This window comes from Fundulus heteroclitus, chromosome 1, assembly GCF_011125445.2.
Source record: "Fundulus heteroclitus isolate FHET01 chromosome 1, MU-UCD_Fhet_4.1, whole genome shotgun sequence".
NCBI classification, from domain to species: domain Eukaryota; kingdom Metazoa; phylum Chordata; class Actinopteri; order Cyprinodontiformes; family Fundulidae; genus Fundulus; species Fundulus heteroclitus.
In genome coordinates, this window is record NC_046361.1 from 18317280 (window position 1) to 18326220 (window position 8941).

Sequence of the window (8941 nt, forward strand, 5' to 3'; positions counted from 1 at the left end):
TTTTATTAGGACAAGAAAACTTTAATTCTGATTAATCAGAATTGAAAAGATAATAAAAGAAATTAAAAAAAGAGTCTAAAACAGAGTGGCCTGTGTAAACTTAGACCGAATGCTAAAATCTAACAAGATGCAAATTAATACTTTGCGAGGCAAAGTATTAATTTCAGGCATGTGCCACTTATGCATACAGGATATTGTAAGGTTGTTGTTTTTTTTCTGACAGACTTGCATGTTTTTTAGTTTAATTGTACAGGATGCATGTTACAGTAAAAGCTGCATACCATTTTAAATGCTTTACCATTGTCTAATTTTCACACAGCACACCTGCCATTTCACCAGGGGTGTGTAACTACTAAGATCCGTAGTATTTTGTCAACAAAACAGTGTTGACATCTAACGGCAGACTTTACTACTCGCCTCGACGTTGCATGTGTATTTACACACAAGCTGCAGCTTTTCAAAATGGCTGCCCTGGTCACATCGAGCCAAACAAAAGCAATTGGCTAATGATTACGGTGTCTTACGAGATAACTCCATTAACCTTTAAAAAAGATTGTGGTTAAGTGGAACAGATGAGGGGGGAAAAAAAAAATACAGGCGAGAGTTAGGTGAGAGCGGGAGAGATGGGGAGACTCAGTGCGACAGTAGAGCTGCTCCAATTAGGTAAGCACATTGAGCCGTCAAGCCGGCGCATTCATCAACATGCAGGATGCCAGTCAGCAGGCACCAGAAGGCTCGCCTGCCTTTTCCTACTACACTACTGTTAGTGTGAGAGAGGGGGGGGGGTGGGGGGAGTGGAGAATGACTGGGAGGCATTTGCAAAGCAGATTTGGACCATTCTCCACAGCATTTGGCAGTGCAAGTGTTTCTATGCATGGTTTGGGTGGGTTTTACTGGCATTTACCCTCCTATAATAAATTGACCGTGAGCCGCTGATGATATCATTATCATACATGCAGTGTAATTATCTGGAGCCACGGAGTGCCAAGATCAATGGATGGCAAAATCTGATTTCATTGATTAGTCTGCCGCTGTTAAGTAGCTAAAACATATTTTGCACACAGTCGATGTGTTGTTGGATGGGCTGTGAATGAATTGGTTCCCTGCCTGCCTGCAGACTGCAGCAGGCAGTCATGGGGTGAGGCAAGTCAACTAACTTGGCTGGGCCAGTGGGCTTGCCCGGCTTCTCATGTTGTCAACCGCAGCAAGGACCAATAAACAATTATACACTCGCAAGAAAAAGTAATTGCGGCCCGGGCATTTTATTATTCCACATGACTAAGGCAAAGCTCAGGATAGAAGACTGTTTTTGGTGTTTTGAGGAAGAAAACAAATAGTACCATAAGCAGCTATCTTGACAACCTAATTTAAGTAGTTAATATGAGATTCTTATCCTTGTGTTAAAGGTGACCTATTATGCTTCCTTTAAAACAAGTTAGGATATGTCTATGGGCTATACAAAACATGTTCATTACCTTTTTTACACAAAATCCTTCTCACATAATGAGATAACACCTCCTCCGTTCTCCCTATTTTAAGCTTTCAGAATGAGCTGTTTTTAAGAGCTCTGTCACTTTTATGAAAATAAGTTGTACCTGCCTCCCCCCAAAGTCAATGTTTACACTCACACTCTGCACATGTGAAAATGGCTGCAAACAGATGCACAATGGTACAACCTTACAATATTTGACCCGGAGTCAGACCCAGAAGCTCAAGGAGCAACGCCTCCTGCACAACCAGCAAGCGGTTTCTGAATGGTAAGTTTCTAAATGGATGCAGGGTTATCAGTGGTCTATTGTTGGAGTTAGCTTGTGCTAATTGACAATCATGTGAATGCTGAACAGCCATCATACAGCGCATACAGCAGTAAGTTGCTAGGTAAGGGGGCGGAGCTCGGCTGGGGTTACTAGGTGAGGGGCGGAACTCTGCTGGGGTTGCTAGGTGAGGGGGCGGAGCTCGGCTGGGGTTGGTAGGTGTGGGGCGGAGCTCTGCTGGGGTTGCTAGGTGAGGGGGCGGAGCTCGGCTGGGGTTGGTAGGTGAGGGGCGGAGCTCGGCTGGGGTTGCTAGGTAAGGGGGCGGAGCTCGGCTGGGGTTACTAGGTGAGGGGCGGAACTCTGCTGGGGTTGCTAGGTGAGGGGCGGAGCTCGGCTGGGTTGCTAGGTAAGGGGCGGAGCTCGGCTGGAGTTGCTAGATGAGGGGCGGAGCTCGGCTGGGGTTGCTAGGTGAGGGGCGGAGCTCGGCTGGGGTTGCTAGGTAAGGGGCGGAGCTTGGCTAGGGTTGCTAGGTGAGGAGCAGTGCCAAACAATTGTGACATAATAATTGGATTTTTGAAACGGCTCGTTTTCCAGGCACCAACAAAACAATATCAGAGCTATTGGATTGCAATATTTGTTGGGTAAAAGACAGGAGTGAGAAAAGTGGGAATTTTTCACAAGTGATATTTATCAATAAAATTTCCATTTATCACATGATTTTCTAACATCGTTTTAACTCTAATAACACCATATGATTGAAGGCCTGCTTTGATACAGATATTGGTAGGACATACCTCAACTGTGAAACATGAATGCTCTGCATGCAACATATCCAGTCTGCTGGATTAGCTTTGAATGCACTTGATGCATCCCATCCGATACAGAATTTAGTGGGTGAGATGCTAAACTTAACAGTGTTGAGGGCATCATAATGACAACAAACAAGTGAGAAAAGAGCGAAGGAAAACTGGGTTAAATTGCAACAAATATTACACCCGTTGTGCTGATATGGTGCAATCCTAATGTTCAGTGTTATAATCAATAGATTGAAATATTTTTGCAGCATTACAATAAAATAAAAGCAATTAGATACATTTTAGTGTTTTTAATTGTGCTATATAAACATAGTGAAACCGTGATGTTATATTCAGTAGTGTGAGACTTACCCGTCCATACTGGCAGAACAACAAATAACGTCTACATCTCTTTTGAACTATTGATGTTTTTTAATTTGCTGAAACATTATCAACGTCACGATTCACTGAATGAATCGAGAACACAATTAGTAACACTAAGTGATTAAGAAAACTCATTTCTAAAAACGGGGCACAAACCTTTAAGCAACACAATATAACGGATCGCCACACCAGAAAACAAATGCACACAAACAACAGAAGAAGAAATATGCACCCAACTTTCACTCCCTTCTTTTTGCAAAAGCATCTCTCAAGCATCAAAAAGTACCCATTTATATCGGAGCTATTCGACTGCTCCATCGTCTAGAAACATTTAATCATCGAGTCCCTCTTCTAAACAGTGCTCACGCTTGAATCATAAACGACTCGCATGTTCCTGCTGCCGACTTGCCCCCAATCCTGGCTGTAATTTGAGAGCTGGCTGATTTTGTTAGGATGCGGCTGATTGCACTGATGAGCAAAGAGGCACTGCAGAGAAGAAAGTGGGCCATGTACAATGAACAAATACTGATTAATAATATGACACCAACAGCAACGCGAGAGTGATATGAGGTTGCCAAACAGAGTGCATCTGTGGTGAAGGACGCCAAACAAGAGAAGGGGACAGAGATGCACCAATCAGGGGCTTCCTGGGTGATACAGACTTCTGCTCATTCGGTTCTGACCTCCTGATTGTGATTTGTTTTTTCTTTTAAGGACTATAACATATGAAAGAGAAAAATGTTCTGGAGGCTCTTTGATGCAGGGTATTGTTTCTTTTTTAAATCCAACAGTTAATAACAGAATCAAATTATTCCTTTTTCTGCATCAAAGCATAAAGGGACTCTCAAAGGTGTCAAAGTCCTGTCAAAAATCCAGGTTTATGTGATTTGGGGGAAGAGAAAAAAACCCTACCACAAATCGTTTTAAAATAATAATCCACATACAGGGACACTTCTCCTCTGCTTTTCAGCTACAAACTAAATTAAAAGGAAAACATTAAAATAACGTGATGGTCTGGTTACCCTCCACCATCCAAAGGTTTTCCAAAACAGACTGAGAGGAAATCTGTTGAGTCCAGAGCTTTCCCGTTGAATTTAGTTTTGGATTCTGGCTACGCCTTTCCAAAACTTCCTTTAATGTCTATGTGGAGGAGTATTTGGACTCTAGTAAATGAAATGTACCTCCAGCATCAGACACCGGAAGGTTTTGGGTGGAAACTGGTCGGTACTTGGAACTATGCATGTGTAACTTCATCCAATGTGACTAAAACCTCAGCTTCATCTGAAAAGAAGCAACCCGACCGTGATGCTGCCACCGCCATCTTTCCCTGTGGTGTCCTTTTGGTGATATGCCAAAGGTTCAAATTTGGTATACCAAAAACCACAACACATCCTCCTACAGGGTTTTAGAGACCTTAACCAGGCCTGGGGATTTTCTCTTGAAGATTCTGTCTTGCAAATCTGTCCCTCGTCGAGACATATGGAGAATTAAGAAGGCCATCATTGTATGTAAAAAAACAACCAGTACTAACGATTAATGAGCTCCTTTCTAGTATCCTTCTCCTAACCGATACTTCTGTACAATGAGATCCTTTTGTAATCTCTCTGCCAACTATGTCTGTAGCCAAAAGATGCAAATAAGCAAATGTTTTGTGTACTTACAGTGTTGGAGTCACTGTGATCGATGGCAAGAGAGAAATCACCAACACTGAATGCTGAATCTGAGTGACAAAGTCCTTCAGCGAAGTTTGAAAGGACGTGCACATTTAAGTGCGTATTCAAAGCCATATCTTCTATTTTTTTCTACTCCTATAAATGTTGTTCTTCATTTGAATTTCACAGGATATATATGTCACATTTTATGATTTACCAGTGTAATTATTTAAACAAAAACAAAATGGCTTTCCAACAGTGCTAGGTTCATTATCATACATGCATTTTAAATAGTGCAACTAAGTGTACGGTGTTGATTGGTGCCTTTTAATGCATTCAGCGCAGAGGGGAAAAGAACGATTTTCAGTATTTGATCTGCAGATCACAGATTTAAAGGCCAACTCATTGGTACGTCACGAGAACCGACAACAAAAGGCCTTCCAAACCGTAAAAAGACGTGCGAGGCGGCGACAGCGTGGAAAAAAAAATTGCATTTTGGCAAATCAAATCTATCTACAGGGTCAACTCTATTCTTGGGGGTTGCCTATCATCATCCTTCGGGGAGCGCGATGCAACTTATTCCAGTTTATAAAAGCTAATGCAGGTAAATAACAAAGAGCAGACTGCAAAATGCTTGACACTAAGCTTCCCGGCACACTAGCCAGCTCGAGTGGGCGAGAAATGAACCTTGTTATGTGTCCTGACACTGGGCCCTGCTCCCCGGCAAATAAAAACATGCCTCTCACTTACTGGCTGCCTGCGCTCGCAGCCCCATACATCAGCATTATAAAGGAGCTCGGCAGCCTCAAGGTCAGCTCAATTTCCTCCTGCCGTTATGAAGTATCAGAATCACAGCAAGAGGGGGCAGCCACACACATGTAAAGAAATGATTTAGGGAGCGAGGGAGGGGGGGGAGAGGAGAGGAAAAGAGGAAGGAGGAAAGAAAAAAAAAAAGGAGGAGGGGATTTGGAGTGTGAAGGAGAGGTGGTGTGTAATACAATAGGGAACTGTGACAAATCACCAGGAGAGAACCAGCCTCTTCAGCAGCAAGGATGTGTGAGTGTGGACATTTGTGAGAAAATGTAGAGCGCATTAAGCCTACTTGTTCATTCGACGCACTAAGAATATAGTCGCCCGCAGTAGAAGTAATAGGATTGAGCAGATTCTGTTTAACAACCTGATTCCACTCGTGTAATCGCTCAAGTGTAGTCTGCAAAAAGTACTCGGCAATTAGGCCCGCTGAAATATTGTTAAAGAAAAACGTGAATACGTTGTTTACCGTTGGGCTGTAATTAAATTCTGAGCTGTTACATGGGAGGAACGGCAACCTAATGCAAACCTAATGCCTTTTTTTTTATACCCTTTTGAGATCTGAGCCCATTCATCACATGCCCAAGCAATTTGATAAATTACACAGAAGCATGAAAGCTGATCATAAGCGTAGCAGAGTTGCGGTGCCTGTGTGTGTGTGTGTCTGTGTGTGTTTGCCTCTGCCTGAGTAGGCAGTCATCCTTGGCTGCCTCGCTGGCTGAGGTTTGACATCTTCAGCAAAGAGCCTGGGGAAATAACAGCAAATTCACTTAATGGCACCACCTCATCATACAGAGAGAGGAGACAGAGAAGGAGAGAGTTTCTTGAGGTGTTACAAAATGGCTGTGTGCTCTCAGCGGCGGCAGCGACGTCTCCGCTTGGCGCTGGTGGGGGGGGGGGGGGGGGGGGTGGCTGGGGGGGGGGGGGTGCAGGTGTGTGGGTAAACACAGAGTGCATTGAGATCCATCACGGGCCCCGGTCGGCCAACAGCTGTAATTTGCAGTCAACTCTGACCCTCTGCAAAAAAAAAAAAAAAAAAGGCAGCCAGCCTGCGCTGCCTCTGCAGAGCTTTTTGTGGTGACAGCACAATCTGGCTCCATGTGTGTGTGTGTGTGTGTGTGTGTGTGTGGTCGCACACGTGTGTGTAATGATCTGTGCGTGCATAGTCAAACACGCAGGGCTAAAAATCAGCCACAATGTAGACGGCTGCATGTGTGTGCGCGCTCGTCGGGGCAGGTGTAAGTAAGCGTGTGTGTGTGTTTGTGTCTGCAGGGAGCGTTACAGAGCCAGAGGTGTAATGGCCCCACTCCATCTTTGTGTGAGGTATTGCAGAACAATCCAGAGCAGAGCGGAGCACAACAGCAGCTGGGAGGAAGCCTGGATTGGATAACGTCTCAGGGTAACAGCAGGTACGCTATCAGAGCAGCCCCAATCACCTCTGGGCTATTTTCAGAGCCTCTGACCCCAGCGTGACTGGCTGGATGACATCTCCGTGCCAACAACAGGGGAAGAACACGACTGGGGAGAAGAAGAAGAAGAAGAAAAAATAGAAAACACGCTGCTGATGCTTCCTCACAGCTGCATTTTCTATTCCAGCAGCCCTGCTATTGTGGAGCTTTTTCATTAAAAACGATTCAATCAATAATCTAGCACGCCGTTTCTTTTCTTTTGTCTGTTTTGTTGTTGTTGTTTTTTTTTTGATAATTTACCCAACAGAGATAACACTCGGAGTAATAAACTGCCACGTAAACACTGCCTGCAATTACCTCAATCCAACTGGGCATCGTCACAGAACAGATCACAAGGTGCGTTTCAAATGTCTTTTCGGCAGAGCTTTGGATGTGGACTTTAATGAAACGATGATTCACGGCTGAAACTGACAGTAATGAAAATACGGGAGAAATTAGACGGTGTGTTCTTTCTCAGCTTCCATGTAGCTGCGAGATAAAAAACACAAACCCCGGTTTTTTATTCCCAGAACAACAAGGAGTTGAACACCTCCTAGGATCTCAAAATGATCAACTATCTGCTAGTGATTCCCGCATGATTTATCCTTTACTAGGGAAGTATAGGTGCCATGCTAATGTGGTCCGAATGCCAATCAGGCATTAAACCTCCTTGTATCTTCAATACAATCACAGTTTCATGAATCTTAAATCTCAACCCCAGTTATCCTGTTCAGTATTTATTTCTTTATTTATTTTTTCAGCTGGTGATCAAATGCAGCCTGGAAGACTAGCTTGCCCAGGTACTCTTCAGGTTCTCACATATCTGTATCTTATCTGCCAAGTACCGAAAATGCTGCCTCATAAACTTTACAAACGTAAAGGAGGCTTCTTCAAAGCTTCTGTAGTCAAACAAGCAACCTTTAAAGGAGCAATAAGTAATAATGACACCTAGTGTTTCAAATCAGAAACACAACAGCCTGCCACTGACAACAGCTTCATCAACAGTCCTGCTGCTGTGAAACTCCACTGAATATTTACGAACACAGGACAGCTACATGATGATGTATTCTGTTTTGTTTCTGGTCTACTTCTCTTACTGGCCTCCATGTTAGCAGGCTGCTGCTCTTTTGCCAACAGAAAATACCAAATGCTGGCACTCTGGTTTGGGAACTCATATGATTGGCTGAGGAACCAGGAAGTAAACACTGCACACCGAAGTAGTTTCGCACCATACGTCTAATTCTGAAAGGAGAAAAACCTTGACTAAGGCTACGTTCACACTGCAGGCTGAAGTGACCCAATTCCGATTTTTTTGCCCATATGTGACCTGTATCTGATCTTTTTATGACAGTCTGAACAACACAGATCGGATTTTTTCAAATGCGACCCAGGCCACTTGGATATGTGGTCCTGAATCCGATACGTATCTGATCTTTTCAAATGTGACCTGTGTCTGTACGGCCGGGTCGCATTTATCCAACCTGTACGTCACCGATACTTGACAAACGTCACTATTCTGCGTCCTGCTATGCAGAAGCGGGAAGAAAGACGACACACATAGCGGACAACAATGAAAAGAGCAGTCAATGGAGAGAAAGCTCCGGTTAGAAAATAAATTAATGACCACAAAATGCGCGCCAGCATTATAATCCATGTTTACTTCCACAAACACTGAGGACGCTTGCTACGTGTGACGTCATCGCGTCTTCGAGTGCGCATGCGGGACACTTTGGCTGAACGCGTTCAGTTCACACAGGAGATCACATACAAGTCGCATATATTTGGAAATGTGAACAACCACGCAAAAAAATCCGATTTCACAAAAAAATCGGAATTGAGCATTAAGACCTGCAGTGTGAATGTAGACTAAGAGACACTGTAGATGGAGAGGGCCGATTGTTTAAAGGGAATGTTACTTCCATCCTGGGTGACAAATGATTTTTGCTCATTTTACAGAACATTCCTTACTTTTTGCTTCCTTAAGTGGGACATATCATGCAAAATCCACTTTTTTAGCCCTTAAATACATTTTGTTGCATTCTTGGGAGTCTCCAGGATTAAGAAAACTTCAAGTTGATATCTTTAGATAGATATGTGTA

At 43.6% G+C, this 8941-nt stretch overlaps 1 long non-coding RNA gene across 1 annotated transcript; it reads left to right on the forward strand.

The window, feature by feature from the left end:
• The first annotated feature begins 1723 nt into the window (after positions 1–1723).
• LOC118563110 lies at positions 1724–6931 on the forward strand. The gene is made up of 2 exons (XR_004931022.1): positions 1724–1757; positions 6667–6931. It is a non-coding gene; the product is annotated as an uncharacterized LOC118563110 (long non-coding RNA).
• The last annotated feature ends 2010 nt before the right edge of the window (positions 6932–8941 follow it).